Here is a 16,388-nt window from a genome sequence, read left to right on the forward strand (position 1 = left end):
TTAAACATGTCAGTTTCAAAATTGACACATTACTGTGCCAGACCATTGGTCCATGTAAGCTCAGTATTATGGCTGTGACTCTTGGATTTCATAAAGAAGTCTTTCACTGCCATACCTAGAGAGGCCAGGGATTGAACATGTGATCTTCTAAAGCTGAACATGGGAAAAAATAATGAGCCTGATCTATGTGGAAGATGTACTGCTATAATTGGCATTTGTCCCATGTAGCACTGCAGAAGAATCTATGCATGTCATTGTACATATGATGTACAATATGATGTACACTGTCTTGTTGTATTTTTATGAAAGTATAGAAATAATTGCTATGAAAGTATAGAAATATAAAGAGGTGATCATGTCTGGAGCCAGGCATGGGTTCCAAGGCCTCCCCACCCTCATTCCACAACAAGCTGGAGCTAGCAGCCCTTCTGAAAGACATTCTCTGAAGCTTCCCATGCTTGTCATGAGCTGCTAATATTATGGCTGCACAAACAGATATCAGAACCACTGAAAGTACAAAAAGGCTAACCTTCCATGCGTTGAGCTGCACTCTAGCAATGATGTTTCCTAACCTGAAACCGTATTTCTAGTTACAGGTAGGTAGCTGTGTTGGTCTGCCATAGTCGAAACAAAATTAAAAAATTCCTTCCAGTAGCACCTTAGAGACCAACTAAGTTTGTCACTGGTATGAGCTTTCATGTGCATGCACAATTTTTTTTATTTTGTTGAAACCATATTGTCCAGCATAGATATCTGATAAACTAAAAACAAGTATCGCTTTTTTAATAAACACAGATATGTCTAAGTTTCTGCTTTTACATTTTTGATCATGTGTAGTGTTACATGTGACATTGCTTCATATGCTTGTATGCATTACAATGGTTTCCATTATTATTCAAAGCTATATTTGTGTTTTATGAACCGTGATAAGAACTTCTCGCTTCATGTAAATCACTGTGTAATACAATGAAACACTGGGCAGTATTCAACTAAATAATTGCATGAGTTCCACTAGTGCACAGGGACTTTTCCACTTTCTCTTCCTCCAATGTTCCTTAAAGGTAAAGGGACCCCTGACCATAAGGTCTAGTCACGGACGACTCTGGGGTTGCAGCGCTCATCTCGCTTTACTGGCCAAGGAAGCCAGTGTAAAGCTTCCGGGTCATGTGGCCAGCATGACTAACCCGCTTTCTGGCGAACCAGAGCAGTGCACAGAAACGCCACTTACCTTCCCGCTGGAGTGCTACCTATTTATCTACTTGCACTTTGACATGCTTTTGAACTGCTAGGTTGGCAGGAGCTGGGACCGAGCAACGGGAGCTCACCCCGTCGTGGGAATTCGAACTGCCAACCTTCTGATCAGCAAGCCCTAGGGTCTGTGGTTTAACCCACAGTGCCACCCGCATCCCTCCCATGTTCCTTACACAGTCCTAAATCTGTTCTAGAGGTTTGGGGGGACTCCTTCAACAGATTTAGAGGGAGTGCAGGGGAAGGAGAAGGAGGAACTTTTGCATTAGGCTCTGTTGAATTCCACCCTTTATCATGTGTATGCAACTCCACAGGCCCTAATAACTGAAAATTATCAGAATGCATTCCTCAACCAGTTGTGTAAATTTGGTCCTTTTCTGAAAATGTGCATGACTGAACGGCTATGCCGCCATGCTAACATAATCCTTAATAGCACTATTCTGAAAATATCAATTTTCTTACTGTGTATATCTATCATGCAATCGGGAAATCTGGCCCATAAAGCAAAAAACAAACAAACCTGGACTTTCAATGAGCTTTTCTATTTAGACCGGATTACAAAGTTACAATTAACACGTGGGAAACGTGACAATATTTAAGAGAGTGAGAACATACAACTTTTGTCTGGCCCTCTGGTTTTAATCCATTTTCCAGGTCTGCGTAAAACGAATTGTGATGAAAACTTTATAGCGCTTAGGCTTTAAGCAGTCTTTTCCATTTTAAAGCAATACATCTTCTCTGCCTGAAACCTGCACTACACACGCACACTCAGACGTCAGTATACTCTCACATCTGAAAAGAAAAAAAAGAACACTTCCAAAGGGAAGAGAAACGATTAGGTATTTGAGACAGAGAAAGAGTAAAGATTAATTGAGCAAGAAGAAGGAATGATTAAATTGAAAGCCCTCCTCTGTATGTTTGCACCAAAGATTAAGTGTGTTTAATCTTTCTGAACTGGTACAGTGGAAAGAGTGATAAGAGAAGCCTAGCCTGGACTGGAAAATCTTACTGATTTTTCCTCCCAAATAAATTGGTCAGGGGAAAAAGAATACTTTCCATCTAACAACAATACTAGGACATAGGTCTTATATAGCAACTTCTATCGAGAGAATGCCGCACTCTGCTTCACGGTGAAGCATCTCTATTCTCTCTGTGTGCTTTTGCTAACCTAAGTGGCAGTTTGGATGCTAGAATAAGCAAGCCCAACAACTTCCATGTGCCTGGAGAAATATTTTTCCCCTCTGAACAGCAGATCCACCCCCTCACCTTTTCCTATAATGCATGTTGCTTTTGAAACTCCGGTCACTTTCAACAACTGTTCCGTTTATCATGCATCATGGGGAACTGTTGTCCAGGATACCAAGAGACAAAAATCCCTCTTGGCGTAATGGAGCTAATAGGAAGGAGCCTGCTGCCTGGCCATTATGGCTTCTATAAAGCTTACAAATAGCCCGTGTTGATGCAGGATTCCATGCATGAAAACAAAGTGAGGAATTCAACGTATCGTTAAGCAGGTCGCACCATCAGCACAGTATTTCTGCTTGTCTGATGGAACTATCTGCCCACTCCTCCCCCATCACGCAGTTCCGAGGTTCTTCTGACAACCCCCCCCCCCGAAATTGGAAGGAGCACTCCGGGGCAGGAGAGGGGAGAAAGCCCTGTTGTGCCAGCAAAAGTCTTCATGTTGCCTTCAGCTGGTGGGGCGTTGGTTGAATCCTGCCCAAAGAGCTTACCGTAGTGGTAACATAGAAATGTAGAAATTACATGAATTTTCTTTTTTGCTACTGTTGACTTTGTATATGTTTAAATGCAAGTCTTTTAGCTGTTTTTAATTGATAATTTTAATGTTTTACTTTCTTATTTTTGTAAACCGCTTTGAGATTTTTGACTATCAAGCGGTATATAAATTTTGCTATATATATATATATATATATATATATATATATATATATATATATATATATTCCACCACCCATTCTGCTAGCAGAGTTTTCCCTCCATGCACATCTTCCAGAGAGAAGTAGGTTAAGCTAATGAAAGCTTGAACTTGATCTGCTTCCTTCACATGGAATTTCTACCAATGTAGTTTTCTTGTGAGTTCAGCTCTGGGCTGTAGTAATCTCAACCTTAGCAGCCAACAAAGTCCAAAGATATAAAAAAGAAAAAGTCAAGCATAAGGATGACACTTCCCCACTCTGAATACCATAATCATATCAAGTACTTTCAAGTAGATTCTTTGCATGAACAAAGCAGAAAACTGCATTACAGTTCTGTTATAATTTGTCACAGGGAATGAAAGAACTCTCCCAGGCTATGATACCATTCAATCCTATACATAGATTGCAGGGAGCGTGACATCCTTTTAAAATAAAACAAACAAACAAACAAACAGATCAGATTGTTACAAATTATTCAGATCTTTTTTTAAAAAAAACAAAAATAAAATCAAGTATATTTTTAAAGAACCTGGTTTAAAAGGAAACTTGACTCTTAATTCCAAAACAAATATGTTAAAGCCAACGCTAATAACACATCTGAGATATCTTCAATCTTTCCAGACCCAGGACCCACTTTTAACCCAAACATAAATTGGAGGAGCCGTCTCTTAATCCTCTACTATAGATATTTGCATGGTTGTAGTGTTCCCATTCCAACCCACCTTGGATCAGGCTGTAGGATCCCAACTCACCAGCTGAAGACCAGTGATCTATCCAACACTGAGTTGCTTTTCTGTGTAACCCCATGCAATTCTCACTTAACCTTGGAACTAGAATGTCATCAGATGTCACAGATGTCCAAGAGAAGCCATGTTGTACCTGGCAAAGATTATCAACTAAGCCCAGATGAATGATCGTGTCCTCTTGATTCTATGGTCTCCAACTGCCTGACCAGCATTTAGTGCTATGTGTTTAGTTCTCAGACTATGGATATTTATAATTCTACTCACCAAATGCAGTGTGAAAACTATGTAGCTGCCATAGCTAAAGGTTTAGAATCATGCCTGTGTTGTATTAAGGCGCTCGTTAGTTGCAAGCCAATATGTTTTAAGTACTATAGCAACCTGTACTTATGTGTGTTTGCTGTGGAAATATATGACATCCAAAATGGAAAACTTTATTTGAATCAGCTAGAGTTATAGCAATACACTATATATCAGGTAGGAAACGAGAGAGGCCTTAGTGTTTATTTACATGTGCCCCAAGGAGAGAAAGGTGCTCTAACTGCACCAGCCTCCACAGTAAAAATAATTGCTTGGACCCAGAGTTCATGTGTACAGAATTCTGCTATTTAAAAAAAAACACCCTATTGGCTTGCAACTAAATAGAACCTTAATACAACCTAGGAGCATGATTCTAAACCTTTAGCCATGCAGCCAGAGATTTTTGCACTGGACCCAGGTGGCGCTGTGGGTTAAACCACAGAGTCTAGGGCTTGCTGATCAGAAGGTCGGCGGTTCGAATCCCTGCAATGGGGTGGGCTCCCGTTGCTCGGTCCCAGCTCCTGGGACTGCTCTGGCGGGAAGGTAAACGGCATTTCCGTGCACTGCTCTGGTTCGCCAGAAGCAGCTTTGTCATGCTGGCCACATGACCCAGAAGCTGTCTGCGGACAAACGCCGGCTCCCTCGGTCTATAGAGCGAGATGAGCGCCGCAACCCCAGAGTCGGACATGACTGGACCTGATGGTCAGGGGCCCCTTTACCCTTTTTATGCTGGAGAGAAAAGACTATTATCACTTGATTCCTCCTTTATCTGCTCTGGAGGGTCCAGAACAGTGTGGGAGTAGGGACTGGATAAAATCATCTCTCCCCCTTGTTTCAGTTTGAGCCTCCATAGAATCATAGTCCCATTATGTGTATGGAAAGAGTCCTTCCATTTGTGGGAGGGAAACTCGGGATCCAAACAATCTACTGGAATGGCTGTCCATTGTTATGGATTTTCAAACGTTTAGAACTGACTCATGCATAACACAAATTATCCTTACTATGCAGTGGGTAGGGAGCAAATAGCAAACATTTTTTGTGGTTAGCCCCCCAAAATTGGTCTTAACTTCTGCAATATTGTCTGGACTTTAAAACGGTGCAGCTATTGAAACATTACTTCTTTTGTGTGTTGAAATAGTTTCTGGGACAAGCGCCCTTTATTTCCTTTTTTTCTTTGCTACACAAAAATATAGCCTTTTGTGTAAACAGTTCGTGCCTCATTAGCCATTCATATAAGCCGCAACAGTGAATAAAATTCATTTAAAATGCAACATGTACTTTACAGTTTAGATTTCAACAGTCCAGCCTTCCTTTTCTGCCTCAGAAGAATATTCCTTTCCTTCCTCTGTGACATATATAGAACAAGAAAGTCTAACTTCTGCTTGGATGCAGTTCAGTTTTTCTACAAATGAATTCTGCTAAGACCATTTTCCATTTTATACATTCTGAAAGGAGAAACTAATTCTTTGGAACATAATCAACAGTTATATTTATATTCAGAACCAAGGATGCATATATAGCCATATCTCCACGATTTCACCACACAGATGTGGGACAAGAATACAGTGGTGCCTCGCTAGACGAAATTAATTCGTTCCACGCGTATTTTCTTATAGCGAAAAATTCGTCTCGCAAATCCCATAGGAATGCACTGAATTTCTTTTTTGAATTTTTTTTGCCCATAGGAACGCATTAATTGAATTTCAATGCATTCCTATCGGAAACCACGATTCGCTAGACGAATTTTTCGTAAAACGCATTCGTCTAGCGAGGCAACCTCCGTTCGAAAAATCCCTTCGTTGAGCGAAAATTTCGTTAAGCAGGGCATTCATCAAGCGAAGCACCACTGTATCTTCTTTCCATGTTTTTTTTGGGGGAGGGGCATTTTGTAGCCAATATATAGGGTTAAAATAGACTTCACTAACAAAATGCATATACAGTAAGCCTGCAACTTGCACGCACTTAGCTTGTGCGCATTCAGTGTTACATGTGTGGCAAAAAAATAAAAAAGGTGGTGGGATTCCAGGAAAAATGACTTGGGCAATCCCACCCGCCACTGAACCCAATGGATTTTTACTATATGCATAAGTTTTTGGTGTACTATATATGCATCCAGTCCTTTCTCCAGGAAATTCAGAGGCCATCCTAGGAACTGACAATAACACAGGAATATAGGAAGCTGACTTATGCTGAGTTAGACCAGTGGTCCATCTAGGTTAGTATTGACTGGCAGTGGCTATCCATGATTTCAGACAGTGTTCTCTCCCAGTCCTACCTGGATATGGACTTGATGCTAGGACCTTCTGCATGCAAAGCAGATGCTCTGTCACTGAGCTATGGCCTTCCTCCAATCTTATGACTCAGGTTTGGGTAAGAGACAGGGACTTTCCAGGACCACCTATTGAACTTCGGCACTGAGTAAGGATTTAAACCCAAGCTGCTTCCATTCAGACCCAACCAATATTCTGCACCGACAACACAAAACATGGACTGGATCCTAGCCGTCTTTTTGTGATCAGAACACAGTTCACACTCTCAGTGCAAGACTTTCCCACCTCTCCCAATCCCTCCTCAGTATCACCCTTTGGCATCTAAATGATTGTTCCTGGGGGATGGAGGAACCTTGGCAATGGCAGAGAAAATGGTTCAGAGGGCAAAAAGGGAAGGGGGAAGTAAGTGGAAATTCTCCTTCTTTATTTGAACAGAGGAACAGCTTAGGATCCTAGCCAATGTTTGATGAACGCCCAGAAACGAAAGGTGGAATTGGCAGGTGTCCAGCAGTGAAAAGGTTTGGGGCTTCTATGGCGTTCACTCCCAAAAGAGGCAGTGATGGCCACCAACTTGGATGGGTTTAAAAGAGGATTAGACAACGTCATGAAGGATAATGCCATTGATGGCTACTAAACCTGATGGCTTTGTTGTATTTCCACTATCAGAGACAGAATGCCCCTGAATGCCGGCTGCTGGAAACTGGGGAGAATGCTGTTGCACACAGCTTCTGCTTGTGGGCTTCCTCTAGACATCTGATTATCCACTGCAAGAATCAGATGTTGGACTAGATAGGTCATTGGCCTGATCCAGTTGAATCTTTTTATGGGGTTAGTACTGCATTGTCCTGCCACAACTGCTGCCCACCCAACTGCAATGTCCAAGTCCTTCCCTTTCTTTATTGCCATCATCTATTGTTAAAAATCAAACCCTTGAGAATTCTCCTAGAACTATTGACTCAGCTTCCTATGCTTGTGAACGATTGTGAGAAGAATAATTAGGAGAGAGTGGTAGCAATTCTCAGTTAATAGCAAATGCCCGTATTTTTCCACTTGCCTGTATTCCACTCACTCCTTTGGAGAGCAGCTTCATTCCCACGTCTCTCATCTAATGTGCACATCTGTACAGCAGACCGAAACCACTTTTAAACTTGTTTAACAGTCTTAACTTCCCCTAAAGAACTCTAGGAATTACAGTTTTGAGTAGTTGCTGAGAGTTCTCAATGCTATCACAGGGTTATAATTCCCAAGGTTCCTGAGGCAGGGGAGGGAGGGAGGGATCAAGACTATTTTAAAGTGATTTAAGCATGTAGTGTAGAATTTCCTCAGGCTCCGTGCAGCTAAGTGTTTGTGTTAATCAGGAACACGTGGAGGCATTTTACTTAGACTTGAAGTGTGTTATATACTTCTTGTACAAGAGGTTGAAGAGGACATACAGCCATTCATTTAGCAATACCTGGTGTTTGGCTCTACTGATCTTTGTATTATATGAAATTACTGGTAACATATGGGGGGGAGCCACAAGTACAAGATGTTCCATTTCCATCATCTGCTCCAAAAAACATGCTCAGTTGGGAAAGAGCACCAACAAATGAATAATATACATGTTCATAGTTATTTGATGGCATGTGTTCATGATTCCTACATATTGTTCATAACCATCTAAAAGATCCCCATAACCACAACCTCTTCTTTGGCCCTATATATATATGGATAGGCTCCCCATTGGTGGCTTACTGCACTGAGGGTGCTTTTGAGTTAATTTGACTCACCTCCATATTCTCATACTCTTTGAGAATACAGCATTGAACCAACGAGATCCCCAACGGAACTAATGCTTAAAAATCTGGCTGTGGGGTTGCGATTGCCGTCTTTCCAGTCCTCCCCTATCACGCACGAATTTCAACACTCATCCACACTTTCCCCAAATGTTTTCTTTCTTTCTGTGCCTCTGTCACCAGCTTAGGTTAAAATAGAATAAAGTATTACTCCTAAGCTCACTTTGAGAACACAGGTTTAACCAGTGTTTCCAAAGCAAGAAGAACCCCCATTCTTGACAAGACAACTGTGTTTGAACTGGGTACACCTGATATAGTCCACATGAAAAGTGTGAATGATGGGTATACACATATAAACATATGTACATGTACATACATATGCATCTCAGAGTTCCAAAAGATACCTAGATTCACTTTAAATCAAGTTGGCAGTAGTTGCATATAACTTCCCACCTGGGCAGAGGGAGCCAAGGGGAATATCTAAATAGCAGGAGATGGTTGGAGGAATGCTACAACCAATTCCATGGGCTGATCCTAATCACGAAACCCTGGTTTTGTACGTCTGCACCAAACCACAGGTATTCAGAAGTCTGCTTACTTGCACAGACTGAAATACTGTATTCATTTCCTTTCTCACTAACATCTTATGCATCAGGAAGTAATACAGAATAAACTGCTTATAGGGAATGAAAGTCAAGATTCTAGCCCGGCGGGATCAAGGCTTACCTACCAAGCAAAGCTACTAATTCTGTAAAATCATGCAGTTTTAAAATGTTGGCTGAGGCAATACAACCTCATTCTCACACGGATGTTCTGGTAGTTTGAGGCAATCACTCCCATCCTAGATGTTTTGAACTAAAACTTCCATTAGCACCAGCCAGTACAGCCATGCTTGCTGAGGCTAATGCAGTCTAAAACATTTGGAGGAACCAAGGTTGGAGAAGGTTGGTTCAAGGAATGGAAATCTGATAGGATGGTTTAAAGGAGCAAGGCTTGAATTAAGTCTCCCTCCCCCTGGGAAATGAAAAAAGTGTTTTATACAAGTTCAGCAGAAATCTATGGGTCAGTCTGAAATACCAGGTACAGCATGTTGTATGTAACCATTAGAAAGTTTAAAATGTTAACAAATTCATTGTGGGTTGTTATTAAGCATTCAGGAAATGTGATGTTATTAAACGGTTTCATGTCTGATGAAAAAGACTCATAAACAAAGAACATATGGGTACACAGTGTCTCTCTGCATCCTGCACTATGGAAGTGCACAAAGTATTATCTGGGCTAATGTTTCATCTGCTTTCAGGCATGAGGTGATCACTGCAGTTTTGCAAACCCACTTTGGGAATAACAACTGCATTGATCTTCTTCTTCTTTGGCGATTACTCATAGCCGAGTAAGATTGTCTTCCATAAACATGGTTTTAACAATGGGTCCGTAAGTGACTTTGGAGGCCAATTCTAGATCCACACGTCCTTCCACAGTGGGGACATTGGTTTCCAGGCGGGAATTGATCATGGTGTGGATTTGCCAAGCGTGCCTTCCTCTTAGCATGTTTCTCCCTGGGGTCCTGAGATCGAGTTTCTTCAAAGCCCATGACACCTTTGGTAAAGGCTGTTCTCCAACTGGAGCGCTCGCAGACCAGTGTTTCCCAGTTGTCAGTGTTTATACTACATTTTTAAAGATTTGCCTGGAGACAGTCTTTAAACCTCTTTTGTTGACCACCAGCGTTACACTTTCCATTTTTAAATTCGGAATAGAGTAGTTGTTTTGGAGGATGATAATCAGGCATCCATACAACATGACCAGTCCAATGAAGCTGATGTTGAAGAATCATTGCTTCAACACTGGTGATCTTTGCTTCTTCCAGTACACTGATATTAGTTTGCCTGTCTTCCCAAGTGATATGTAAAAATTTTCAGAGACACCGTTGATGGAATCTTCCAAGGAGTTGGAGATGGCGTTTCTAAGTGGTCCATGTTTCACAAGCATATAGTAAGGTTGGTAGTACAATAGCTTTGTAAACAAGCATTTTGGTTTCCCTGCAAATGTCCCGGTTCTCAATCACTCTGCGCTTCAATCAGGAGAAAGACGCACTCGCAGAGCTCAGGTGATGCTGGATTTCGGCATCAATGTTGGCCCTTGTGGAAAGGTACATTTCCGAGCACAATTCAAAGTGTTGGTGCTGACCTTTAAAGCCCTAAACGGCCTCGGTCCTGTATACATGAAGGAGTGTCTCCACCCCCATCGTTTAGCCCGGACACTGAGATCCAGCGCTGAGGGCCTTCTGGCAGTTCCCTCACTGCGAGAAGCAAAGCTACACGGAACCAGGCAGAGGGCCTTTTCAGTAGTGGCGCCCGCCCTGTGGAATGCCCTACCTGACATTTAGAAAACACCTAAAGGCATCACTGTTTAGGGAAGTTTTTAATTTGTGATATTTTAATGTATTTTGCTATTTGTTGGTATTTGTTGGAAGCCGCCCAGAGTGGTGGGGAAAACCCAGCCAGATGGGTGGGGTATAAATAATAAATAACAATAATAATAAAGGTAACTGCCTAGGTAGGAGAAGTGATCAACATTTTCCAACGTTACACTACTGAGTTGGATTTGTGGTGCTGCAGAGGGGTTATTTTGTACTTGCTGCAGTCTGCAATGTATTGTGGCAAAACGTTGATGTCCTTGCTGCGTGTGTTTGTGTTTGTATGGAGTGTTAATGGGCTTACTGATGATGATGATAATAATAATAATAATAATAATAATAATAATAATAATAATAATAATTTATTATTTATTATTTATACCCCGCCCATCTGGCTGGGTTTCCCCAGCCACTCTGGGCTGCTTCCAACAGAAAAATAAAACACAATAATCTATTAAACATTAAAAGCCTCCCTGAACAGGGCTGCCTTCAGATGTCTTCTAAAAGTCTGGTAGTTGTTTTCCTCATTGACATCTGTTGGGAGGGCGTTCCACAAGGCAGGCGCCACCACCGAGAAGGAGTGAGAGAACAAACCAGCCCTGCAGATGTCTCACCCAGATAATGACACAGGATTTTCCAGAGGTACGCATAATTTAGTATGCTACTATTAGTACACAAAGGGGAGTAAGCTGCTCACAAAGATAGGAAGCCCTAGCTGGCACTGTTGAAACATGCCTAGGGAGAGAAGAGAATTCAGTCCATACATTTCGCACCAAAGGGATGACGGTTTCACTTTAAAACTTGTGATTGCTGGGTTTCTATCATTAGCATTTACGTTCCTTTTGTATTTTAACTTTACATGGAGTGCCCTAGGAATTTTTATAGAAAGGCAGTATAAAATATGGTGAATAAATAAATACACACAGGAAATTACTAAGCTCTGTGAAAAATAGTCTTACATAAAATCAAATTGATATCTGACCTAAGTATACTCCTTGAACTGTCAAATGTTCACCTGAAAGGCAGAATCTGCTTAAAACAAAACGAAAACCAACCAACCCCAAAGAACAACAACAAAGGAAGCTGGCTTGGAATTTATTAACATCGACCAATGTTTCGTTTATGCACAGATGGTGCAATTCTGGAGTTCTCACTCAATCCAAATGATCCAAAAGAGTGAAATTTACTGAATCTGTACAAAGAAAGGTCGGCAACATACCTAGACCCCTAATCTTCATCTGAGGCCCTCTTCCAGGTGCCTTCTCTGAGGGAGGTTTGAAGGACTGCAATGGGAGAGAGGGCCTTTCCAGTGGTGGTCTCCGCTTGTGGAATGCTCTCCCCAGAGAAGTCCACCTGGCACCATCATTAACACCTTTCCACCAGGTAACAACTTACCTTTTCTATTTATGGTGTGTTTCTGCAGTTAAAGTTTCTATAGCTGTTTTATTGGTGTGTGTTTTTAATAAGTCACTATACAGCTATCATTGAAATGCATTGCTCTTTTTATGTCAAGCGACTAATAAACTGAATTACTATTATTATTTTGCAAAAGTGTGATCTGTATCTGATAGTCCCCATTTGTTAATCGCTGGAGAGGAAAGCAAAACACGAAAGCTTTAATGGATACTGACCTTCGCGATTCTGAATTTGATGGTTATATTGCTCAATAGCAGATAAATTTAAGACCCTCTTTGTTCCACCAATTTCAGTGGAAGAGATTTGAGCATGTGCTCAAAATCATTGGGCTGAGAAAGGTTTGGCTTTAGCTAGGTTGTCCTCAAGGTTTAAAATGTCCTCTCTTTTTTATTCACTTCTTTTTTTTCTTCCCTCCTAAAACAATGTATAGATATGACCAGTGTACTCTCACCAGTGAACTAACCAAAATCTAAGGTTGTTGTTGTTTAGTCGTTTAGTCGTGTCCGACTCTTCGTGACCCCATGGACCAGAGCACGCCAGGCACTCCTGTCTTGCACTGCCTCCCGCAGTTTGGTCAAACTCATGTTCGTAGCTTCGAGAACACTGTCCAACCATCTCGTCCTCTGTCGTCCCCTTCTCCTAGTGCCCTCCATCTTTCCCAACATCAGGATCTTTTCCAAGGATTCTTCTCTTCTCATGAGGTGGCCAAAGTATTGGAGCCTCAGCTTCATGATCTGTCCTTCCAGTGAGCACTCAGGGCTGATTTCCTTCAGAATGGATAGGTTTGATCTTCTTGCAGTCCATGGGACTCTCAAGAGTCTCCTCCAGCACCATAATTCAAAAGCATCAATTCTTTATGCTACTGCTTTTAAATCTAAGGTAGGCAAGCATTTTTCCTCTTTCACACTGGAAGCCATCAAATAACTTCTGCCTCTTAGTACCCCAAATCTGTTCTTTAAAAAAAAACAAAAAAAACTTTCTCCCACACTTTGATTTTGTATGGTGCTAAACTCAAGCCACATGAAAGCCCCAAGAAATCCTACACATGTGAATCCAAGTTTAACCAAAGCTGGGGGAGGGAGAGAGCTCAGATTTTTATGATGTGAACTTTATTGGAACATTCCCTTCATGTCCCTCCATTCAGGAGAGAGTCTGGATTCAGTTACAGCTGCGCTGACTCTCACACATCTGCTTTCTTATTGTTAGAATTACCTTTCTCTTACTAGATACCTTCTTTAAAAATAATAAAGATCACCTTTAGATACATGATGTTGGAGATCAAACACTTGGGCTTCAGATGTTCCAGCAAAGATACATGACGATGTATATCAGCTATGCTTTGAAGCTGCTTCAATGTTTCTCATCTGATTTTGTTTGAAAACTAACAATGCCATGTAATTACTTTGTTTTGTCCTATCTGCCACAGAGGGCTGTGTGCAGGAATTCAAATTCTCCAGCAAAATTAATCCTTTGCATCACCACGGGAGGAGTATGAGGTGTTGCAGAGGATAATATTTGATGCACTGTGTTCTGTACAAATTATATTCCAATTGCTATGCGTTCAGAGTGTCCATCTACACAAACACATACAAATATGGCTGTTACTGCAAGTCTGCAAGTCATTTTCTACGAAAGCCTAGACTAGAGGTACCATGCAAGTTCCCTAGCAACATTCTTACAAACATAAAAATAAACCTTGATTTTCCAAGGTTCAAATTTGCAGCCTAGGTTGTTTCGCAGGCTGCACAACAGAAAGCAGCAGATATTCCAAACCTGAAATGCATTGATAGTTCAGTGCCATATGTGTCTACTCAGAAGTAAACGCCACTGAGTTCAATCAGACTTATTCACAGCTAAACAGTTTTATGAACCCCCCCCAAAAAAAACCCCTACATTCAGTGAAGGGTTAGAATTTGAGCAAACTTATAAATTCATGAATTCAACAAGGGCTGGAAATAATATTGGCTAACCTCCTCATGAAACCAGCCTGGCAACGGCTTGCTGGGGGGGTGGATGTTGAAGAAAAAGGCTGATAATGGCTTATTTTGTTTGAATTGCCAACAGCAAAGAGCTAAGCATCTAAAACTCTGTACAGTGGGGGGGGGGATGCTTCATATATGCAAACGGATAAGCCATTGTGGTACTCTGACATGAATGTTGGGTTTAAAAGCAGTAGCATAAAGCATTTGGATTTATGTACAGAGTATCTAAGAATAAGAATTACTGGTCCTTGCCCCCAGAGTAGTCTACTCTTTGTGTACACGACTCTGGCAGAGACACCAAAAGCAGCCATCTTGGTATAATCTTTTATCCACCCCACAGGAGGGGAAAACCAACAATGAAATTGTCTAAAGGATGGGGAGTAATTTCAACATAAGTGGAACAATCCAGCTGAAGTCAAATACCTTACGCCCCACTGGTTTTAGTGGGTGGGTTATATTACATGCGTAAAGCTCTCTTACTGAAATCTATGGAGCTTTAAAATATTTAATTCTGACTGAATTGTGTGGTTAGTTTCATGTACAACTGATCTAACAGCACTATTCTGTGCAAAAAAATACCCCCACCCCACTAATATCCCACATTTGCTTCTTCTAACATAGAATCCCTGGAAAAAGACCCTGATGTTGGGAAAGATGGAGGGCACAAGGAGAAGGGGATGACAGAGGATGAGATGGTTGGACTGTGTTCTCGAAGCTACGAACATGAGTTTGACCAAACTGCGGGAGGCAGTGGAAGACAGGAGTGCCTGGCGTGCTCTGGTCCATGGGGTCACGAAGAGTCGGACACGACTAAACGACTAAACAACAACAACAACAACATAGAATGCAGATTTTGAGAGCCAATGGGATTTAGCCAAAATGGGGCGCAGAGAGAGACAGAGTTGGAGAAAGGTATCCGTATGCAAAACAGATGGCGCAGGAGAACTCCTTTTAGAAGGAGGGCACACTGCAACATTTTATCAGTGCTATTATTCTAGAAAAAGAACTCACCATGAACTCCTCCCTTGTTCTCTTATAATGGCAGTGGCACTCACCTGAGAGGTACCTGAACTCGGTTCCGACAAGTTCCGGCTGAAAAAAGCCCTGCTTTTAGTCAAGAAGTCATGATTTACATCTGGGGTCTTCTGCATTCTCAGTGAATATTGTCAGATGTAGGCTGCTTTTTTGGTGCAAAATTTGGTTGTTATCTCACACTTTCTAGTGCAATTATCCCATCACCTTTCTAACCGCAAAAAGTCCAGTAAGAAAAGTAATGGAACGCTGCAATGGAAAGTGTGAGATAACAACCAGTAGCTGGCAGTGTTGTATAACCTGCACAACATACCAAGATGAATGCTCAATAAACAGGTGGTGTTGTATAACTTCTGCGCAGGTTTTTTTGCAAACAGATACCCATGGTTGCTCAATAAATTGTTGCACTGGAAGCTCCCAGCCTGTACTCAAACACCAAACCATATCCCTTCTCTCGATGTCACAATTCCGCTAAAGATAAGCACATTTAAGACCCAATTATGTCAATAAAAAAGTGAAGCATGCACTCGAAGATCTGCCATTGAGCTAAAGAGAAACACAGAAGTGCCTAATGGAATGTACTCAAAGTAAAGGGAATCACAACAGTCTTTTCCAAGACACACACAAAAATTATTTTAAACAGTCATCTCTCTCTAACTTGTGATCCACTAGCAAATGTGCTAAAAATAACTGGTGGATTACATACAGCATTTGCCTCTCCTTCACTAAGAAGAAATGCAGCCAGCTCTGTACCAAATGCAGGCAATTCTTTCATACCAAGTACATTTTTATGTGTTGCTATAGTGCTTGGATTCGATTCCTCCCCCCCCCCTTTGTTTTAAGTCGTCATATTTCCATGGAAAGATACGATGATCCAATGTTATGGAATTCCTCCCACACTTCCTTCCTTTAGCCAGCAGTAGCAAGAGAGGGAACAAACAGTACGCCACTGTAAATCAATACTTCAATGTGGTTTGTTTCAGCTCTTAAGTTTTGGCCTCCATGCCAGCCCTCTTTGTCCTTTTAGCTATGATGCTGGAACATCCATCTGCCTCATCTCAGCTTGGGGAATCAGGGCCATAGCTTGGTATGGGAGCAACTGCTTTGCATGCAGAAGGTCTTAAATGGTGCCAACACAGGAGAAAACGGCTAGTATTAAAGTGCCCAAAGGTTCGGCACAGCTCTCAGTGGTTATTTTCGAACTCTCAGCAAGCAGCATTTGGGCCAAACACCAGTTTGCCATCCCTGTGCTATGGCGTTAGATTTTTAGAA

At 41.5% G+C, this 16,388-nt stretch overlaps 1 protein-coding gene across 2 annotated transcripts in view; it reads right to left on the minus strand.

Moving 5' to 3' along the window:
• The window catches only part of BCL2 (BCL2 apoptosis regulator), a 137,005-nt gene that overhangs the window by 70,600 nt on the left and 50,017 nt on the right, over nt 1-16,388 (minus strand). The window lies entirely within an intron of this gene.

Source organism: Zootoca vivipara, chromosome 8, assembly GCF_965207765.1.
Source record: "Zootoca vivipara chromosome 8, rZooViv2.hap1.1, whole genome shotgun sequence".
Taxonomy (NCBI): domain Eukaryota; kingdom Metazoa; phylum Chordata; class Lepidosauria; order Squamata; family Lacertidae; genus Zootoca; species Zootoca vivipara.